The sequence below is a fragment of the Leopardus geoffroyi genome, chromosome C1 (genome assembly GCF_018350155.1).
Source record: "Leopardus geoffroyi isolate Oge1 chromosome C1, O.geoffroyi_Oge1_pat1.0, whole genome shotgun sequence".
NCBI lineage: Eukaryota > Metazoa > Chordata > Mammalia > Carnivora > Felidae > Leopardus > Leopardus geoffroyi.
The window spans coordinates 84,631,573-84,649,803 of NC_059328.1; positions in this window are offsets into that span (position 1 = coordinate 84,631,573).

Genomic DNA, 18,231 nt, shown 5'->3' on the forward strand with positions numbered 1-18,231 from the left:
AACAAAATGCCTGAATGACAACATGTCTGTTTATACCATGGTTTACTGAATATTTTAAGCTTCCTGTTGATAACTCCTGCTCAGAAAAAAAGATTTCTTTTAGCATATGTCTGCTCATTGACAGTGCACCTGCTTACCCAAGAGCTGTGATGGGGATGGACAATAAGATTAATGTTGTTTTCATGCCTACTAACACAGCATCTATTCTGCAGCCCATGGATCAAGGAGTAATTTTGACTTTCAAATCTTCTTGTTTAGGAAACATTTTATAAGGCAATAGCTGCCATAAATAGTGATTCCTCTGATGGATCTGGGCAAAGTCAACTAAAACCCTTCTGGAAATGATTCAGCATTCTAAATGTCATTAAAGAACATTCATGATTTGTGGGAAGGAGTAAAAATATCAACATGAACAGGAGTTTTGAAGAAATTGATTTCATTGGAGAGGCTCAAGTCTCCAGCGGAGGAAGTAACTGCAGATGTGGTGGAAACAGCAAGAGAACGAGAAGTAGAAGTGGAGCCTAAAGATGGGACTGAATGGCTGCAATCTCATGATAAATCTTTCACAGATGAGGAGTTGCTTCTTATGGATGAGGAAAGAAAGTGGCTTCTTGAGATGGAATCTCCTCCTGGTCAAGATGCTGTGAAGATTATTGAAACTACGACAAAAGATTTAGAAAAGACATAAACTTAGCTCATCAAACAGCAACAGGGTTTGAGGGGATTGACTCCAATATTGAAAGAAGTTCTACTGTGGGTAAAATGCTAGCAAACAGCCTCACGTGCTCCAGAGAAATCATTCAAGAAAGGAAGAGTCAATCATGCGGCAGACTTCATTGTAGTCTTATTTTAAGACATTGCCACAGCCATTCCAACCTTTGGCAGCCACACCCTGATCAGTCATCAGCTGTCAACATCAAGGCAAAACCCTCCATCAGCAAAAAGATTACAACTTGCTGAAAGTTCAGAATTTTAAATTAAGATACGTACATTTTTAACAAAAAGGTATTTCACACTTAATAGATTTGCATGCACTGGGAAACCAAAAAATTCATTTGACTTGATTTACTTCAATATTCTCTTTATTGTGATGATCTGGAACTAAACCCATAATATTTCCAAGATATGTCTGCATAGTTTCTTCTAAAGAGAAGAAAAATATACTGCTTCTCATGATATTAACATTTGTATTTGGGATGATTACAGCTGATCCTTGATAAAACTTGATATGCTAGAAGAAGAGGGGGAAGCTCTCTGTCAATTCTCATTTTCTGTTATGTATATAAATGTCTAAATTTGGTGAAAAAATAAAGAAGAAAAGAGGTGGGCAGAAAGACACAGTGAATTGAGTACCCTTTGTGACTTTATGTGTTGTAGAAAGAAAATATCAAATAGCAGATTAATCTGGAATTATCCCAGAAGATAATCTTAAATTATTTTATAATTAACATCTAATTATGAAATGTTCTCAAGAACATCATGAAAATTTTCTAAAAATTCAAATTCTGATTCATGGGTTCTGGGATGTTGCTTGGGATTCTGAATTCCATAAAAGTCCCCAGGAAATGAAACAGCTGATTGGAGGACCATATTTTGTGATTTTCAAAATCTAGCCCCTCATCCAGGAAACAATAAATTTTAGTGTGACCCTATGTAAAATGTGATTATAACAAAGAAAAACCTACTTTCAAAAACAGCATATAATTTTTCCAAACCAAGTAAATGCTTCTGTATCATTTACTATTATATGGTATCCACACCAAAGTTTATTTCTTATTGTGAAATCAGACAACAATATTTTTAGTGTAGAAGCCTTTTTATATCACATATTGAAATTTCACTCTAGGTCTGAAAATTTAATAGATGAGATGTAATTAAAATATTGTCCTTGTAATATACCATAAATAAAATTATAGAATGACTAAAATGTCTCAGAAAACTGTTTTGAAAATTCCTATGAACATAAACTTCATGAACATAAATTTCTTCCTCTGAATTTCTACCTTTTAAAATTCTGAATTGTTAATTTTGATATTTATTTAAATATAAATTAATACAGAAAAATGGAATTCAGGAGAGGAGTTAAAAGACTATTTTAATAGTTCTAGAGAGAACTGATGAAGGCTTCACTTAGATACTGGTAGTAACAAAGGAAGAAGAGGAAGGATTAGAAAAAAACCCTAGAAAGCCAAATCAATAAGCTTTAGGTACATGGTATTATAGCCTATTTTTTTCTATTATACTAGGTAGTTATCTCAATGCTGTTTATTGAATAATCTATCTGCCACAGATTTGAAATGCCATTTTTATTATATTCTTTATGATAAATTTATCCCATAGAGACTAAGCCTTACCTCTTACACCTGGTCCTTCTATTGATTTGCCCATTATGGGCCAGCACCACACTGCTTTATTATTACATAGTACCTTACTGTTATGTTTCAAAATTTCCCCATGATTGCTCTTGCAGAGAACTTTAGAATAATTTTAATAGAGTTCAAAACATCCTGGTGGGATTGCCTGGAATGTTTAAATTAATGTTAGAGTCAATATCTTTTAAGTGACTCAATGAAGAATAGAGGATATCTCTGTTTTTATTGAAACCTCCTTTTATACCTATTAATAAAGTCTGCAGTTTGTATATATTTATGAATGTTATACATTTATTTAAAGTCTTTTTCCCTTGGAAATTTATATTTTTATTATTATTATCGATAACCATCTTTTTTCCTTTATTTTCTTTCTATGTGGCTATTAGAGTTTTAGAGTATTGTGCAACTTATTTAGAGTATTTAGATTATTTGCAATTTACTGAGCCCTCTTACTGCTTCTATTGGTTTTTCAGTTAATTTTTTGGCATTTCCAAGTCAAGATGATACAACGATATCATTTATATACATTCATGTATCTTCATTTTCTTTTCCATTGCTCACATATTTTATTTTCTTCTCTAACTTCTTTGGCATTTGTATGACAATATTAAATCGTAGAGATGACAGCAAGCATCTTTGTATTTCTAAATCCTGACTTTAATAGAATACTTTCACACTTTACCATAAAGCATTTTGCAAACTATGAGATATATATCATCATTTGTATTTGACATTTATATAATGCTCTTTTTAAACATAATAAGATTTAGTATGTAAGAAAGTACCTATCGCTATTTTCTTCATGGCTTTTAAAAAGGAGTAGGCACTTCATTTTAGCACATAATTTTTTTTAATGTTTTTTATTTTTTTTTAATTTTTTTAGCAAATACTTTTTAGTGTCTATTGATAAGATCATATGACTTCTCTTGTAACTTCTTAATGCAATTAATCATATTAATAGATTTCTGAAAATAAACTGTCCCTTCACCCAAAAGCTAATTCTATTTGCAAATGCAAAATTTTAAACTATTTTATTATATTTTATATTTATATTCCATTTATGATATTAATAGTTTGGAATATGTCATAATTTTTGTATCAATACTCATAGGAAATTTTTTAAAAATTCTATGTTATCTTTGTCAGTATCCAGTGTATACATGTCATTGTCACTGTACAAAATAACTGGAAAGATTTCCTTCTTTTTCTGAGATCAGACACAGTTTAAATAACAGAATGATTCTATTCCTATTGAGGTTTTTGAAAGAATTCACATTTGAAATTATATAGATTGAAATACTGTTCAAAGATATCTCTCCACAATTATATCTCTCCACAATTTTCTGAATTTATTGTACAGTTATTCGACTCTAGAGATGTTTCTCTTCTTGGGTCAAATGACATAATTTATATTTCACCAACGATGACATTTTACCTTGGGTTTCAGATATTACTAACTAGTTGAGAAAAGTATGAGTGGTTCCTAATTTCTTTTTAATTTTCCTGACATATTTTATAACTTAACTTTCTTAGTGTTCATTTGGAGGATGTGGGGGGGGGGGAGGTTTCTTTATTTGAATTATCAAATTCTTTCTTACCCTTGCAATTCTTTCTGCTACTACTACTTGCTGTTTTCCAAGAGCTGTGTCTGGGGAATTTGTGACTGATTCTTTTTTTCCCCATTATTCCAAAATTCATTAATGCCTTTATTAAATTATTCTTGTTGCTTTCATCACATATATTTTAGTAATCTTTCCTAGTGACATGGCTTGGATGTTTAATTAACCAATTTTAATACTTTCATATTTTGTAGTGAATCTATTTAAGACACTACATGCTACTCTGTGCACATCTTTGATTTCATCACGCTGTTTTTGTGGTATTTGACTCATACAGAATTACTCATACTTTAACTCACTAGATAAGTGTGACTATTCCGATAGCATGTATTGTAATTGTGGTGGGTTCTTTTTTTTTTTTTTTTTTCTGTAATTGATCCAATTCCATTTTTTTTTGCACTTAATTCTGGCTTTATGTTATTTTCCAATCAATATCTTCTTAGGATTATGTTTGGCTTTATTTCCCTGTCTAATCCATTCTTCTTGCTTCTTTCTTTGCTTTTGTGTTTCCTCACTGCTTCTTTCATACTGTTATTTGTTCTACTGTTTATGTGCTTTTCCTTAAATAATTTGGAAGGAATTCTTTTTTTTAGTTGTATCAATGAATACCTAAAACACTTTTTTTTTTTTTTTTTTAGTTTATTTTACTTATTTTGAGAGGGAGGGAGTGAGAGAGAGAGAGAGAGAGAGCACGCACACAGGAGCAGCAGAGAGGGAGAGAGAGAGAGAGAGTCCGAAGCAGGGTCTGTATTGTCAGTGGTGAGGCCCCATGTGGGGCTAGAACTCACAAAAGTGAGATAATGACATGGGCCTGAATCAAGAGTTGTTCACTTAACCAACTGAGCCACCCAGGTGCCCCTAAAATACTTCTTAATGTTAATCAATTAGCATAAAATAGGAAGTCTAACAATACACATTACTGGTGTTCACCAATAGATGGTTCTTCCTTTTTTCCCTGCATAAGAGAAACTGGTCTTCCCTGAGACCTTGTAGTTAAGTGGGCCTCTAGCAGTCAAGTGGTCCTGGTCAATGAAATGTGAATAGAAATGACTTGTGCCATTCTAGGCTAAAGTACTGAAAAGTCTATGCCATGCTCCATTCTCTCTCTCCGTCTTATCTTTCTGCCCCTTGTGTGGCACCTCTGAGTTTCCGTGTGGTGGTGCCTCTGTCACACTGGGGCCGTTAGTGACCTGTGGAGCAGAGCTCATGCCACCAATCCAACAGTATATGTGGGTGACTGAGAAGTAAACTTCTGTTGTGTTTAGGCATGGATATTTCAGAGTTAAAATTGTTACCCCAGCAAATTCTAGTGTCTCCTGACTGATCCATGTAGAGAAAAGACTATAAGCAAATGCAATGTAACCTAAAATTAACACTAAAATCGTTGGCACTGGCAGAAAATAAGCATTAAACTTATAGGAAAGACAGTTTAGTGGTAAAAGCACAGGCTTTGAAATCAATCTTGGGGTTGATTCATGAACTGCATGACTTTAGCTAGTTACTTAATTTCTGCTCATATTTAGTTTTCTCATTTGTAAAATAAGGTCAATAACTACCTTGGAGAATTTCTCTAAGGATTAAATAAAAATGTTTATTTAAACATCCGGGGTTTAGTTGTAATGAAAGTAGATATAATAATTATTGAGTTTCTGTTATTGCTTAGTATTATAAAACAAAGCATTACTAAAATTTTTGCTAATAAAATCTTACCAATATCAATGGAACGTAAAAAATAAAGTCAATAAGGGGCTCCTGGGTGGCTCAGTTGATTGTCCGACTTCACCTCATGTCATGATTTCTTGGCTCTTGAGTTCCAGGACTGCACTGGGCTCTGTGCTGACAGCTCAGAGCCTGGAGCCTGCTTCAGATTCTGTGTCTCCCTCCCTATCTGCCCCTCCCCTGTGTGGGCTCTGTCTGTCTCTTTCTCTCAAAGAAATATTAAAAAATAGTAATAAATAAATAAAGTCAATAAAATTATTGGTCCAACTCTCATTATGTAATGATTAACTCCATATGCACAAAAAGAACCAAAACTTTGGGGTTTTTCAAAGAAACAATATCCTCACATATGCAATTTGTTAGATTCTCTTTGTTGACATAAATGGAATTTGAAATTTAAGTTTTTTATATTACAAATAAGTTATGCTAAGGTATTTTCTCTTCAAACAAGTACATATATAAAGAACAAAAAAGTTAAAATACAAACCGGACATTTTTGTTCTTTTTCCACAATACAATATCAAACAACCTAGTGAATATATTAAAAAGACAAAAAAAATTCTTTAAACACTCCGGGCTTAAGTGGTGAAATACTTTTATTGCTTTGTTATTTTTAATCGCTGAGAGTTTTATTTTTGTTGGTCAATTTCAGAAGCTATTGAGTTCATTTTTATTTGTTTAGAAATTAGGATTGTGTCTGTCTCTGCCCCTCCCCTGCTAATACTCTGTCTCTGTGTCTCTTAAAAATGAATAAACATTAAAGAAAAGTGGGGGGGGGGCACCTGGGTGGCTCAGTTGGTTAAGTGTCTGGCTTCGGCTCAGGTCATGATCTCATGGTTCATGGGGTCAAGCCCTGCGTCAGGCTCTGTGCTGACAGCTCAGAACCTGGAGTCTGCTTCGGATTCTGTGTCTTGCTTTCTCTCTACCCCTCCCCTGCTCACACTCTGTCTCTGTCTCTCTCAAAAATAAGCAAACATTAAAAAACAAAAAAGCAATTAAGAGTGTGTATGTGTGTATACATCAAGATTTTATTTTTCTTACATCATTGACAAGAGAAATCTCTAAAATATGATTATCTATCACCATGCCTTATTTCTTTCCTCAAACAAGACATTTTGTAGTTTGACAAATAGCACAACTTAAACTGTGAAGGACACATATTAACTCACATATTCCCAGAGTAGACTTTGAGAAATGTAACTTCTGTTTATCTGGTGAAAATTATAAAATGAACTCAGTACTTTAAAAGTTCCTTGAAACCAAAACTAAAGCCAATGAATATGGGCTTCACAAATATTTCTGATAAATATTTTCATAGAAAATATTTGGCTAATGAAATTATTTAAATATAATTTTCTATATTTTTTACCCCTAATATCAGAAACAGCTAATGTTGCCTTAGCAACTTTAATAGATAATTTGCTTCAAGGGTACAAATTTGATTCTATAAATGTGATTCAAAATATATTGATTTAATCTTTAAAATCAAAACACACTCTAAATAGCTTCTATTACTAACAGTTAAAGAAAAAAGAAGGGAAAATATAAAAGTAATAAATATAAACCTATTTATCATGGAAAACCAGATGCTATATTACATCAACTTGAATTTTCTTTCCATTTCTAAAATATGTCGCAGAAATAGGTCAAGTTGAAAAAAAGCACACACATGATAAAAAGAGAAAAATGCAATTATGACTATGGCAACAGGACAGAAGTATTTTGCCAAGAAAAAAAATTTTTTTTTTTTACTCAGATAATACAAGTTTCAGAACATGCACTCCAGATGGCAAATCCATGGTTTATGTGAGTGATCTTATCTTTACTACCCACAAGAATCTTGCAGGCTGCACTTCTGAAATTTACATCTGCTGTGAATGAAAGTGATTTGGATTTGAAGTTGAAGCCCTCTTGCTTCCAGCTCTCTTGCTGCCTCCTGAGGTGTCCCAAGGCATTTGCAAGGAGTCTGTCATCCTGGTTACTTTTCCAGGTAATAACTGGCAATAATATATTTCTCACCTAAGAGACAATAGTTCCCTGTCTAGGAGTTGAAAGTGATAGTTAAATTTGCGCTTCTGTAATTCCTGATGGTAGCATTGGTAATGGATGTTCGTAAGGGATAGAGGCAGAGAACACACAAAAACAACCTGAAAAGAGACATTTCTTGGAGATAGGAGGTGAGTAGTTTGTTTATTTTTGTATAGTACACAAAAGACCAGGCTCCTGTGGCTCATCTAGATAGCTATGACCACACTTGTGGCAGTTTCCAGAGGCTGCACAGCTAAGGAAAAAGTTTGGGGGTTTATTTAATTAATTTACTTATTTATTAAAAACATTTTTTTTAAGTTTTTATTTATTTATTTTGAGAGAGCAAGCACACGTGCACACAAGTGGGGGGGGGGCAGTGAGAGGGATAGACAGAATCCCAAGCAGGCTCTCTGCTGGCAGCACAGAGCCTGATGTGGGGCTCAAACCCATGAACTGGGAAATCTTGAGCCAAGATCAAGAGTCAGAGCCTTAACCAACTGTGCCACCCAGGGCCCCCGAAAAGTGGAGTTTTTAAGCAAAACAGATAAGAGGACTGACAATCATCTCCAACACTTGTTAGTGCTGTGGCTGTGAGAGCTACCTGGCCCGTTTGAGTCTCAGAGGTTTTTTTCTATCAAATGGAAACAAAAATAATGAACTTGCATCCCTGTTGTAAGATCAAAGCAATACTCTTGAAGATACGAGCACCTAACAGATGCTCAATAGTGAGAGCAATATTAATATTTATTTTTGTAATTGTAAACCTTCCTGTGGACTATGCCGATCTAGGGCAGGACACTTGACATTTTGATGTAGTATATAAAAATGGAGTTTCTCTTCCCTTCCCCTTCCTTTCTTCTTCTTTTTTCTTTCTTCCTGCCTCTTTTCCTACCATTTCACCCTTCAGTTTAATAAATCCTCCTTGGGGTGCCTGGGTGGCTGAGTCGGTTTAATGTCTGACTCCTGATTTTGGCTCAGGTCATGATCTCATGATTCATGAGGTCAAGCCCCACAGTGGGCTCTGCGCTGGCAGTGAGGAGACTGCTTGAAATTCTTTCTCTCTCTCTCTCTCTCTCTCTCTGCTCCTACCCCATTCATGCTCTCTCTCTCTCAAAATAAATAAACTTAAAAAAAATTAATCCTCCTTACCATATATTTTGGATGCATTTAGTCCCATTGCTAGCAGTAAATTACATTGAGTGGTAAGCTCTCCAAACCACCTTAACCAGGTCATCTTCCTGCTTATCTCTCTAGCTTTACCTCTTTTGACAGAAAACAGGAAGAAAAACTATAGCTGTGAGGTTTTTCAGAAAACATACCATTTGTTTTACTCAGATTTATCCCGAGAACAAATTGAGCTTTCAAGCAATAAAACTGCCTTGCACAAAGTTTCTTTAAGAGAAATTCTACTCAAAGATGCACTGGGAACTAGAATATTAGAAGAAAGTGACAGGCTTCTGAACACAAAAATAACTATGTTCTTCAGAAGAGAGAAATACAGTAACATTCCCAAGCAAATTTCCATGTCATTTCATTTACAGCAGTATTGAACCGTGCCTCTGTGGTGTTTTTCTGTGAGCATAATTAGGCACTTAGCCATGGAATCATATTTTGTAAATGAGAGCACTGCAAAAGGACTTCGGAGGTTCCTGGGGTTTTGGGGCAACACTGGTGGCCTAGAGGGTGGCATTGAGCAGGCCACTTAGCCTCCTTGAATTTCCATTTTTACATTATCGAGTAGTTGGGTTTAGAATTTTCCTTTCTTTCAGGAGTAGAAAGTTTTTATGTTTTTTCATTTACATTAGGGCTAAATCAAGTTAAAGGATGCAAGAATACGATGCTTGAAAGCTTCTTAGGATAAGATCCAGATTCTTCAACATTGTCACCCACATCTTGCCTCTCCCACCAGCCTCATTTCCAGCACTCCCCTGGCCATGCCTACCCCTGGCCCTAAGATTTTTGCACCAGTAATTTCTCCATAAACCCTTGCCTCTCTTTGATGAACTCTCCCCCACTATAATCCCAGCTGTTCATTTATTCATTACACGAGTAATTACTGAGTATTTGCAATGTTCCTGCTATGGTGCTAGTGGCTAGAAATGTATTGATATAAGATGACAACATCCTTGTCTCCATGTATTTTACATTCTAGTGGGAGGAGCTCAAAAAAAAAAGCCAACAAATAAACAGGAAACTGCAGAAGATAGTAAGTTGTGTGAAGAAAAAAATAAACATTAGTCAGTTGTCCACTGAAGGATTACACTCCATTTCATACTCATGATATGAATTAGGCCATTCTGTTATAGTATTTGATCACACTTTTGTGTTCTTTCTATTCTTGTTCACTTTTGTATCCCCAGCCCCTATCATGGTCTTTGGTATATAGTAGATAGACATTCAGTGATACAATTGTCCAAATGATTAGTAAATTTTGGTTAAATGATCTGGGGCAAATCAGAATTATCAAGTATATGTTGCCAGATATTTATAGGAGGTCATGTTTTTATGGTGATGAGTACTTAATTCACTCATAAAGGAAATAATATATAAGTGGTCTTGAAGAATGAAGAAGAATCCAAAGATGATCAAGAGCATTGGAGAGGATACACGTAGAGAAAAAGCATGTTTTAAGGTACAGAGAACTGATTGGGAAATTACGATCAACCTGACAATGCCAGGGAATGGGGTGCATGGGTGTAGTTTTCAATAAACCATTCAAATTTTGAGTAAATCACTCATTTGTTGTTAGAAAAAAAGAGAGAGAAAGAGAGGGAAGAGAATTATTATTTTAATCTTGGTTAAGCACTTCACTTGATGCAATTTATGTAGTAACCCATTTATTTCTCAAAACAACATCAGTGTCATTATCTTCATTTTTTTTTTTTAGATGGAAAATTGGGTCTCTAAGAGACAATTTACTCAAGATCAGTAGTAACTAGGTATTCCAATTGGTCTTGGAACTCAGGCGGTTTGGTCTCTAGAGTCTATATATACCCTTGACTAGAGAACACTGTCATCCAGTTAATGTTTTATATTTTAATTGACAGTTCCCAAATTATAATCTGGGTCCTAAATAAATAAATCTATTTGGCTTAGATGACTCTTTTTCTAGTCTCAGTTCTACATCTACTAGTCTTAGGACCTTGAGCAACTTAATTACTCTGATTTATGGTGTTTCCTTATTGTGAAGATTAAGAGAGATAATGGCCATAAAATATTAGTGCATTACCTGAGTAATAGTGTCCATGATCAATAAATGTCTTTGTTGGGAGAAAATTCAGTCAGAAATTAACACTGAGCTCTTCCTAATAAGTTAAATGGTTGAGGTTTAGTGATTACTTAAACAGTAAGCTTGTATTTAGAGGATACTTTGGCTATGTGTATTTTTATTTAAAAAGGATCTTAAGTGCTTCATATCATCTCTGTTTTCAGAGTGTATAAAAACCCAAGAAAGATGCATGGGGCCAAGACCACTCATTATGATTCAGAAGCATAAGTTAGAAAGTATAGCTGTCTCCTTGCTTTGAGAGCAGATAACAGCATGATTTTTGTAAAAGAAAGCAGAGATAAAGTCACTGTGAAACACACTTGTGCAATAACAAACCAGAGAACATCAGAGACACAAAAATGCTTGCTGCCAAAGGAATATTTTCTCCAATAAAGGTATGCATTAGAGTTATCTAATAAATAGAGTCATCAAGTAGAGTCACCTAATAAATGATTCATCCAGATACTAATATTTAATCAGTTCATACCTTTAATTGCTCTGAGAACCTTTTAAACACTGTAGCATATTTAAACATATTCAGGGTTATTCGTTGTTCAAGGTTAATTTCTTAGTCAAATTTATTTTAAAATGAATAAATGACACAAAAGGAAAGCACATTATCACTTCATACTAAATGCCAATGTGGTAATTATTTTCTTTAAGTAAGTAGATTTTTTTTTACCTGCAATGTTCTTAGAATTTTTCTGACAATTTGAAAGATTAATAGGAACTACTTGTGAAGTCATGGAAAGTTTGCTCTGCTATGGCTTATTAAATAAATAGATTTCAATTTTTCTATGGAATTGCTTTTTAATTTTTTACAGTATGGCGATGTTTTACCTACTTAATTTCATAATGTGAGTCATCAATAATGAAATACATTTTCTGCATTCAGTGAAATGAAATGTGATGCCAAATTAAAAAAATATTAATGGATTTTCTTTACATTTAGTATTTCTTTCCACGTATATGATAATCTTTACATAAATAAAAATGGCACCCTGAATTATTACACTTTTCCACAAGAGGGCTCTTGAAAGGCAAAAATACTGCCCATGATTAGTGATCTGCTTACATCTATTGGTAAAAACTAGAGAAACAAGTTTTTTAAATATTTCCTTGAGAATTCACTAACTTTTAAAAATTTCTTCAAATTAAATGAATATTTTCACTAATCAGAATTCGCTAACAGTGATGAAAAAGCTACAATTTATCGAATGCTTCCTTTGTGCCAGACCACATGTTAAATGCTGCATATATAATTATTATTAATTGTTCTTTACACAGTCAGTTAAGATAAGCATGGGCTTCTGGAATTGGATTGCCTGGATTTGAGTCTCAGCTCTGCCATTTTTATTATTCCTGTGACACCGGACAAGATATTCGTTACTTATTTCTGTCCTCAGTTCCTCTTCTGTAAAATAAGGCTGTTGTAAGCATTAAGAGAGTGAAGAGACAAGTAAAGCATTTAGAAGGATGCCTGGCACACAGTGAGTGCCTTGTAAATTTTTGCTACTACTGTAATTATGGCAGAAGACAAAACAGGTACACAGATTAAACTGCATGCCCCAAATCACACAGCTAGTAACTCAGCCAGTGTGCGAGGGCATTAACCAATATGCCTCTACTGTCAAAGAAAACTTCATCCTCCATTCTAGCCCTCCTCTGCCAGCGCTAGGGGACTCGCCCCCATGCTTACACATGCTGCCAGCCTTATCTGTGCTCCTGAATCATCGTGTTCTTCTTATTGTTCCCTCCCTCTGTAATTACTGACACCGCTTGGCATTATCACTAATGTATGGATTGAACTGCCGTGAAACTACTTGAGTTCCAGGACAATACCTCATTTGCTTTTGCTTTCCTAGCACACAGTATGTACTTACCTTGGTTAGCAAAGATTAACAAGGGTGATTAAAAAATAAGGATATGCTGGGGCACCTGGGTGGCTCAGTCGGTTAAGCGTCGGACTTCGGCTCAGGTCATGATCTGACGGTGCCTGAGCTCAAGCCCCGCATCAGGCTCTGTGCTGACGGCTCAGAGCCTAGAGTCTGCTTCAGATTCTGTGTCTCCCTCTCTTTGCCCCTGCCCCTTCCCTGCTCACACTCTGTCTCTCTCTCTCTCCTTCAAAAGGAAATAACCATTAAAAAAAAATAGAAAAAATAAATAAAAAATAAGGATATGCTAATCTCTGCAACTGTCCTATAAAATAGTTTTTGTTAATTCCATTTTACATATGAGTAAATTGAAATTCTTAGAAGCTACCTCACCAAGATCTCATAGCTTGGAAATGGCCAAGAAATCCAAACTGGACCTGACTCCAATATCTGTGTTCTTTTTGCTATAATGCTCCCTCCACACCTCATGGTTGTATGTTTACTGGCTGAAGGGAGCCTGTGAAAAACCCATCAGGAAACATAGCTGAATGTTATGAAGATGATAGATAGATAAAGATGGAGAGATAGATAAATAGATATAGAAAGATGACACATAAATATTTTTTCATCCTGCAATAACTTAGGTATTCAGATGAACATTGCTCCTTTTGAGTAAATTTGGTCAAATTGTTCACTTTTTTCAGTAAGGTTAAAAATTCTAAAGTCAAGTGGACTTTATAACTCTTCTTTTAGAATTCTTTTTGTGAAACATTTCAAAAAATGTAATCATGAGATGGACCTTGAGGGCATTATGCTAAGTGAGATAAGTCAGACAAAGACAAATACTGTATATCACTTTTATGTACAATCTGAAAAACTGAATCTGTAAAAAAAAAAAAAAAAAAAGTAGAACTATGGTTATCAGGTGCTGGGGCAAGGGCGTAGGAGGGCAGAATTGAGAAGATGTTTTCTAAGGGTACAGACTTGCAACCAGTAGATAAATAAGTCCTGGAGATCTAATGCACAGTATAGTGGTTATAGACAACAATGATGTATTATAAACTTAAAAGTTGATGAGAGGGACACCTGGGTGGCTCAGTGGATTAAGTACCCAACTTTGGCTCAGGTCATGATCTTGCAATTTGTGAGTTCGAGCCCCATGTCGGACTCTGTGCTGACAGCTCAGAGCCTGGAGCCTGCTTCGGATTCTGTGTCTCCCTCTCTCTCTGCCCCTTCCCTGCTCTCTCTCTCTCTCTCTCTCAGAAATAAACATTAAAAAAAATTTTAAGTTGATGAGAAACTAGATATTCACTGTTTTCCACAACAAGAAATAAATGAAAATTATGTGACCCTATAGAGGTGTTAGCTAATGCTACAGAAGTAATCATCTTGTGATGTATATGTATCAAATCACCTTAAACTTACACAATGCTGTATTTCAATTATATCTCAAGGAAAATAAATAAATATTAAAATGTAGTAATGAGCAAATATTTAATATAGTTATAATTAATAACTAATCCAGATATTTTTTCCCTGAAAAAATAGAGATGCCACAGTGAACCAAAGCAAGTGTGGTTATAACCTTTAAAAGGCTTCCATACTACTGGGGGAAGCAGACATGAGTTAAATTGTTGCCTAGATAATATAAGATCACAACTATGAAAAGCACTAAGAATATGAGTATACATATTCTTACATATGGTACATATGTATGATACATACATACATATAATACATAAGATATGTATGATACAGTGAGAGTGTATCATAAAGAGAATCACTTGATCAGGGACTCAGGGAAAGCTTCCTCCCAGAAGAGATTTGTGAACTGAGATCTAAATGATGAGTAGCTTTCAAGCAGATGGGAAAAGGAGGTAAGAACATTATTCCAGGTAGAAGAAACCACATGTGCCAAGGTCATGTAGTGGGAGACACCACAGTGCTAAGGAGGAGCTAAAAGAAGGTCAATGGAATAAAGAGAGTAAGGAGGAATATGGTTCAAGAGGAGGCTGAAAGGTAGAAGGCAGACAATTCAGCAAATACTTACTGAGAACCTACTACATCCCTCCTAATACCTACAGAGAAATCACAAAGTAGTGAAGCATTTTCCTCTCAAAGAACTACTTAATCTGGAAGAAGACAGACATACACACACCCCTAGATATAATGTAATGTAATCAGTAAGAACAAAATACTAATGGGAGAGCAATAGAAGGAGCTATTAATTTTGATTGAGGAGGAACGGGAAGGAAGCAATTGGCAAAGGCTGCAGCGAATAATTGACATTTGAGCTGAGGCTTAAACATATTCTAGGCAACAGCATGGAGAGAGGCACAAGGTGTAAATAGTGGCCGTAAATCTGTTAAATGATTATTTATTTGGAGAATCAATTTATGGAGACAGTTATTCTCTTTTCTTTCTCCTGCCTAGTATCAGAAGCATTAAAATGTTTACTGTATCATTCAGCATTTCTCAGCTGCCGCCACTAGGTGGCAAACGTTTCCAAACTATGGCAAGAAACGGTACTGAACATCAGAGCCTGTTGGACCTTTTCTGGGCTCTTCAGCTATCACAAACAGAATATTCTAAAACATTCTCATTATTGTCATTTTGAGCACTCTTACTGTGTTTGTGAAAGAAGAGATACCAACGTGAACAAAATTATAGTAAAAAATGTAAACACAGGTTTTATTGGCAGAAGTTAAAATTCTGCTCTTTTGACAATAGAACCTTCCACTTCAGGCTCAGAACAAGGCCAGAGAAGTGGAGCAGCTCCATCACAGATTCCCATCTCCATGACAACCTTTTCAGTTCCATGCACAATTAAAGCTACAGTATCATTTTGTCAGCAAGAAAAAATATCAGAGTTTTGGCTGGTATTCATTTTTGAAAAGGGGTTAAAGAAATTAAACTGATTCTAATTAGTGCAGCTGAATTATAGCGGGGAGGGAATAGATTTGAAAATGTTTCACATAGGCAGGCCCACCTCTTTCCCCCATTAGCAAACAAAAATACATTATCTTATGCAATTTAATACACTGACATTATCACTATCCTCTTTAGCTTTCTTTGACAACAGCTCCTTTGTGCCAGGCATTCTCAAAAATCCTGGCTTAATTCCCATGTAGGCTATATTTGTGGATGAAAAAAATCTGTTCATTCCATTAGCAATTAGATTTTGACCAGATGGTCTGGAAAGTGTTGGGACTCCCTCAGAATCCTGGAATAACCTCATCTCCAGGCTCTGTGTGCCTCTTCCTCTTCTGAAAGCATTTTTGGGTTTTTTAGTTGTCAGTAGGAAAATCTGTAGGGCTTATGTTCCCTCTGACCTGAAGGGGATTGTTCAGAATTCCTGAAGGGTTCAAAGAAAATATTTAAAGAGTTAGAAAGTGAAACATATAAAGAAAGTTTAGCAGAACAGGAGCTTGGTAAATGAAGAAAAAATATTGATGGAAGCGTTTTACGACTTAATGCCTTTTCAGAGGTATATATGGCATTTGAAATAGAGTGAAGACCAGCTCCTTTGCTCCTTAAAATAAGTGTTAATATAGAATAAAGATACCAATGGGATTTGAGCTTTCATGTTATTTCATGAAAGTAATGACATGAAAGACTTAGTTGACTTTAAGGAATTTCTGAGATTCCTGAGGAGGAAATCGAGGTGGTAATATATTACCAAAGGTTATAATAGAATATTATTCCAGAAAAATTATTAACATCTACACTTTTTCTTCCCTTTAGAACTGAACAAGTATAACCCTGCCTGAAATCAGAAGGATGTGATAGATGCCCCCTCATGGGTTCCAGCATCCCACGCATCTATAGGCATGAAATGCAGGCACTATTGTATTGCTGCTTCATTCATTCTAATCATCATTAAAATCCTCTAAAAGTGGATGGGAGAAATAGGAGCCACTCTTTGATCTGGCTCACTTGCAAATAGACACTATCATTGTTGAGAGAAGGTACTATTATTGTCCCCTTTTGCATGGGCCAATTGAGACAAAAGTAGTTAAATGTCTTTCCCAGCACTAAATCCACAATAGATGGCATCTGGGTTTTTTTCTGCCTTTGGTTAACCATATTTACTTCTTTCTTATCTAGGAGTGAATGGGGCTGCCCCAGCCCTAGCCCAACAGAAGACATGGAATTGAGGCTTGAACAAAAAGTCACTTCCATCTCCCAACCTAGATGATGCATTCAGGAATGGACATGTCACATACACTTTGCCAGTGGAAATTGTTTCTGCTGCCTCAAACTCTCTCACCTTCTTGTTGTCTTTCCTTCTGTCACTTGCTCGTCTGTGGTCTCTGTCTCTCTTTGTTGGCCAGATTTATTCTTTTTAATTTTTTTATGTTTATTAATTTTGAGAGAGACACACACACACAAGTGCAAGCAGGGGAGGAGCAGAGAGAGAGAGAGAGAGAGAGAGAGAGAGAGAGAGAATCTGAAGCAGGCTCCAGGCTCTAAGCTGTCAGCACAGAGCCCAATGTGGGGCCCACACCCACAAGCCAAGCCATGAGATCATGATCTGAGCCAAAGTCAGATGCTTAACCAACTGAGCCACCCAGGCGCCCCTGGCCAGATTTATTCTATCACCACAGAGTGGATACTTCTAGATAGGAAATATGGTTGTTAGACTTTACATTTGTATATTTTCTACTGTCAAAGGACTAAGTCTTTTTCTCAATCCAGTTTACAAATTCTTAGGGAAGATTCTGTTTGTCCAGATTTGGGTCCTTTCCAAAGATAGGGTCAATCACCTGTTGTTACTGAGGTAAGGGAAGGTAAGAACATGCCAACTCTCCCTGAAATCACATTGGAAGAGGAGGGAGAGCACTTCCCAAAGAAGGAGACTTGTCATTGTAAAGGCTCTAGGAACATGGTGCATGTAGGAGTAAGCATAAAACAGCTGATGTGTGGTAAGGTGAAGTCTCTACAATAAACCATCATTAAAAATAATCACTGCTATAATAATTTAATATCTACACAGTGCTTTGCAGTTTAAAAATATCTTTATCTTAGTTTTTCTCACTTTTATCTTCACAAGATTTTTAATTGTGTAAGAAATTCATGACGAAGTACCTTCCTGAAAACCACACACCTACTATGAATTAGATTCGGAGCTTCTGATTCCAAATCCAAATTTAAAAATTGTCCATTTCGTAACTACTTACAAATTCTTCCCTCCCCCAAAAGTATGAATCTTAATTGGCCTCCTCTTCAAAAAGATATATACTTGCCTTTCCCTAAGGTGAGTTACACATGCATCCAAATGTGTGCTTCTTAATGGCTACATTTAAATCTCATCAGAATAGGTGACTTCTTACAATGCTCATTACTTTACA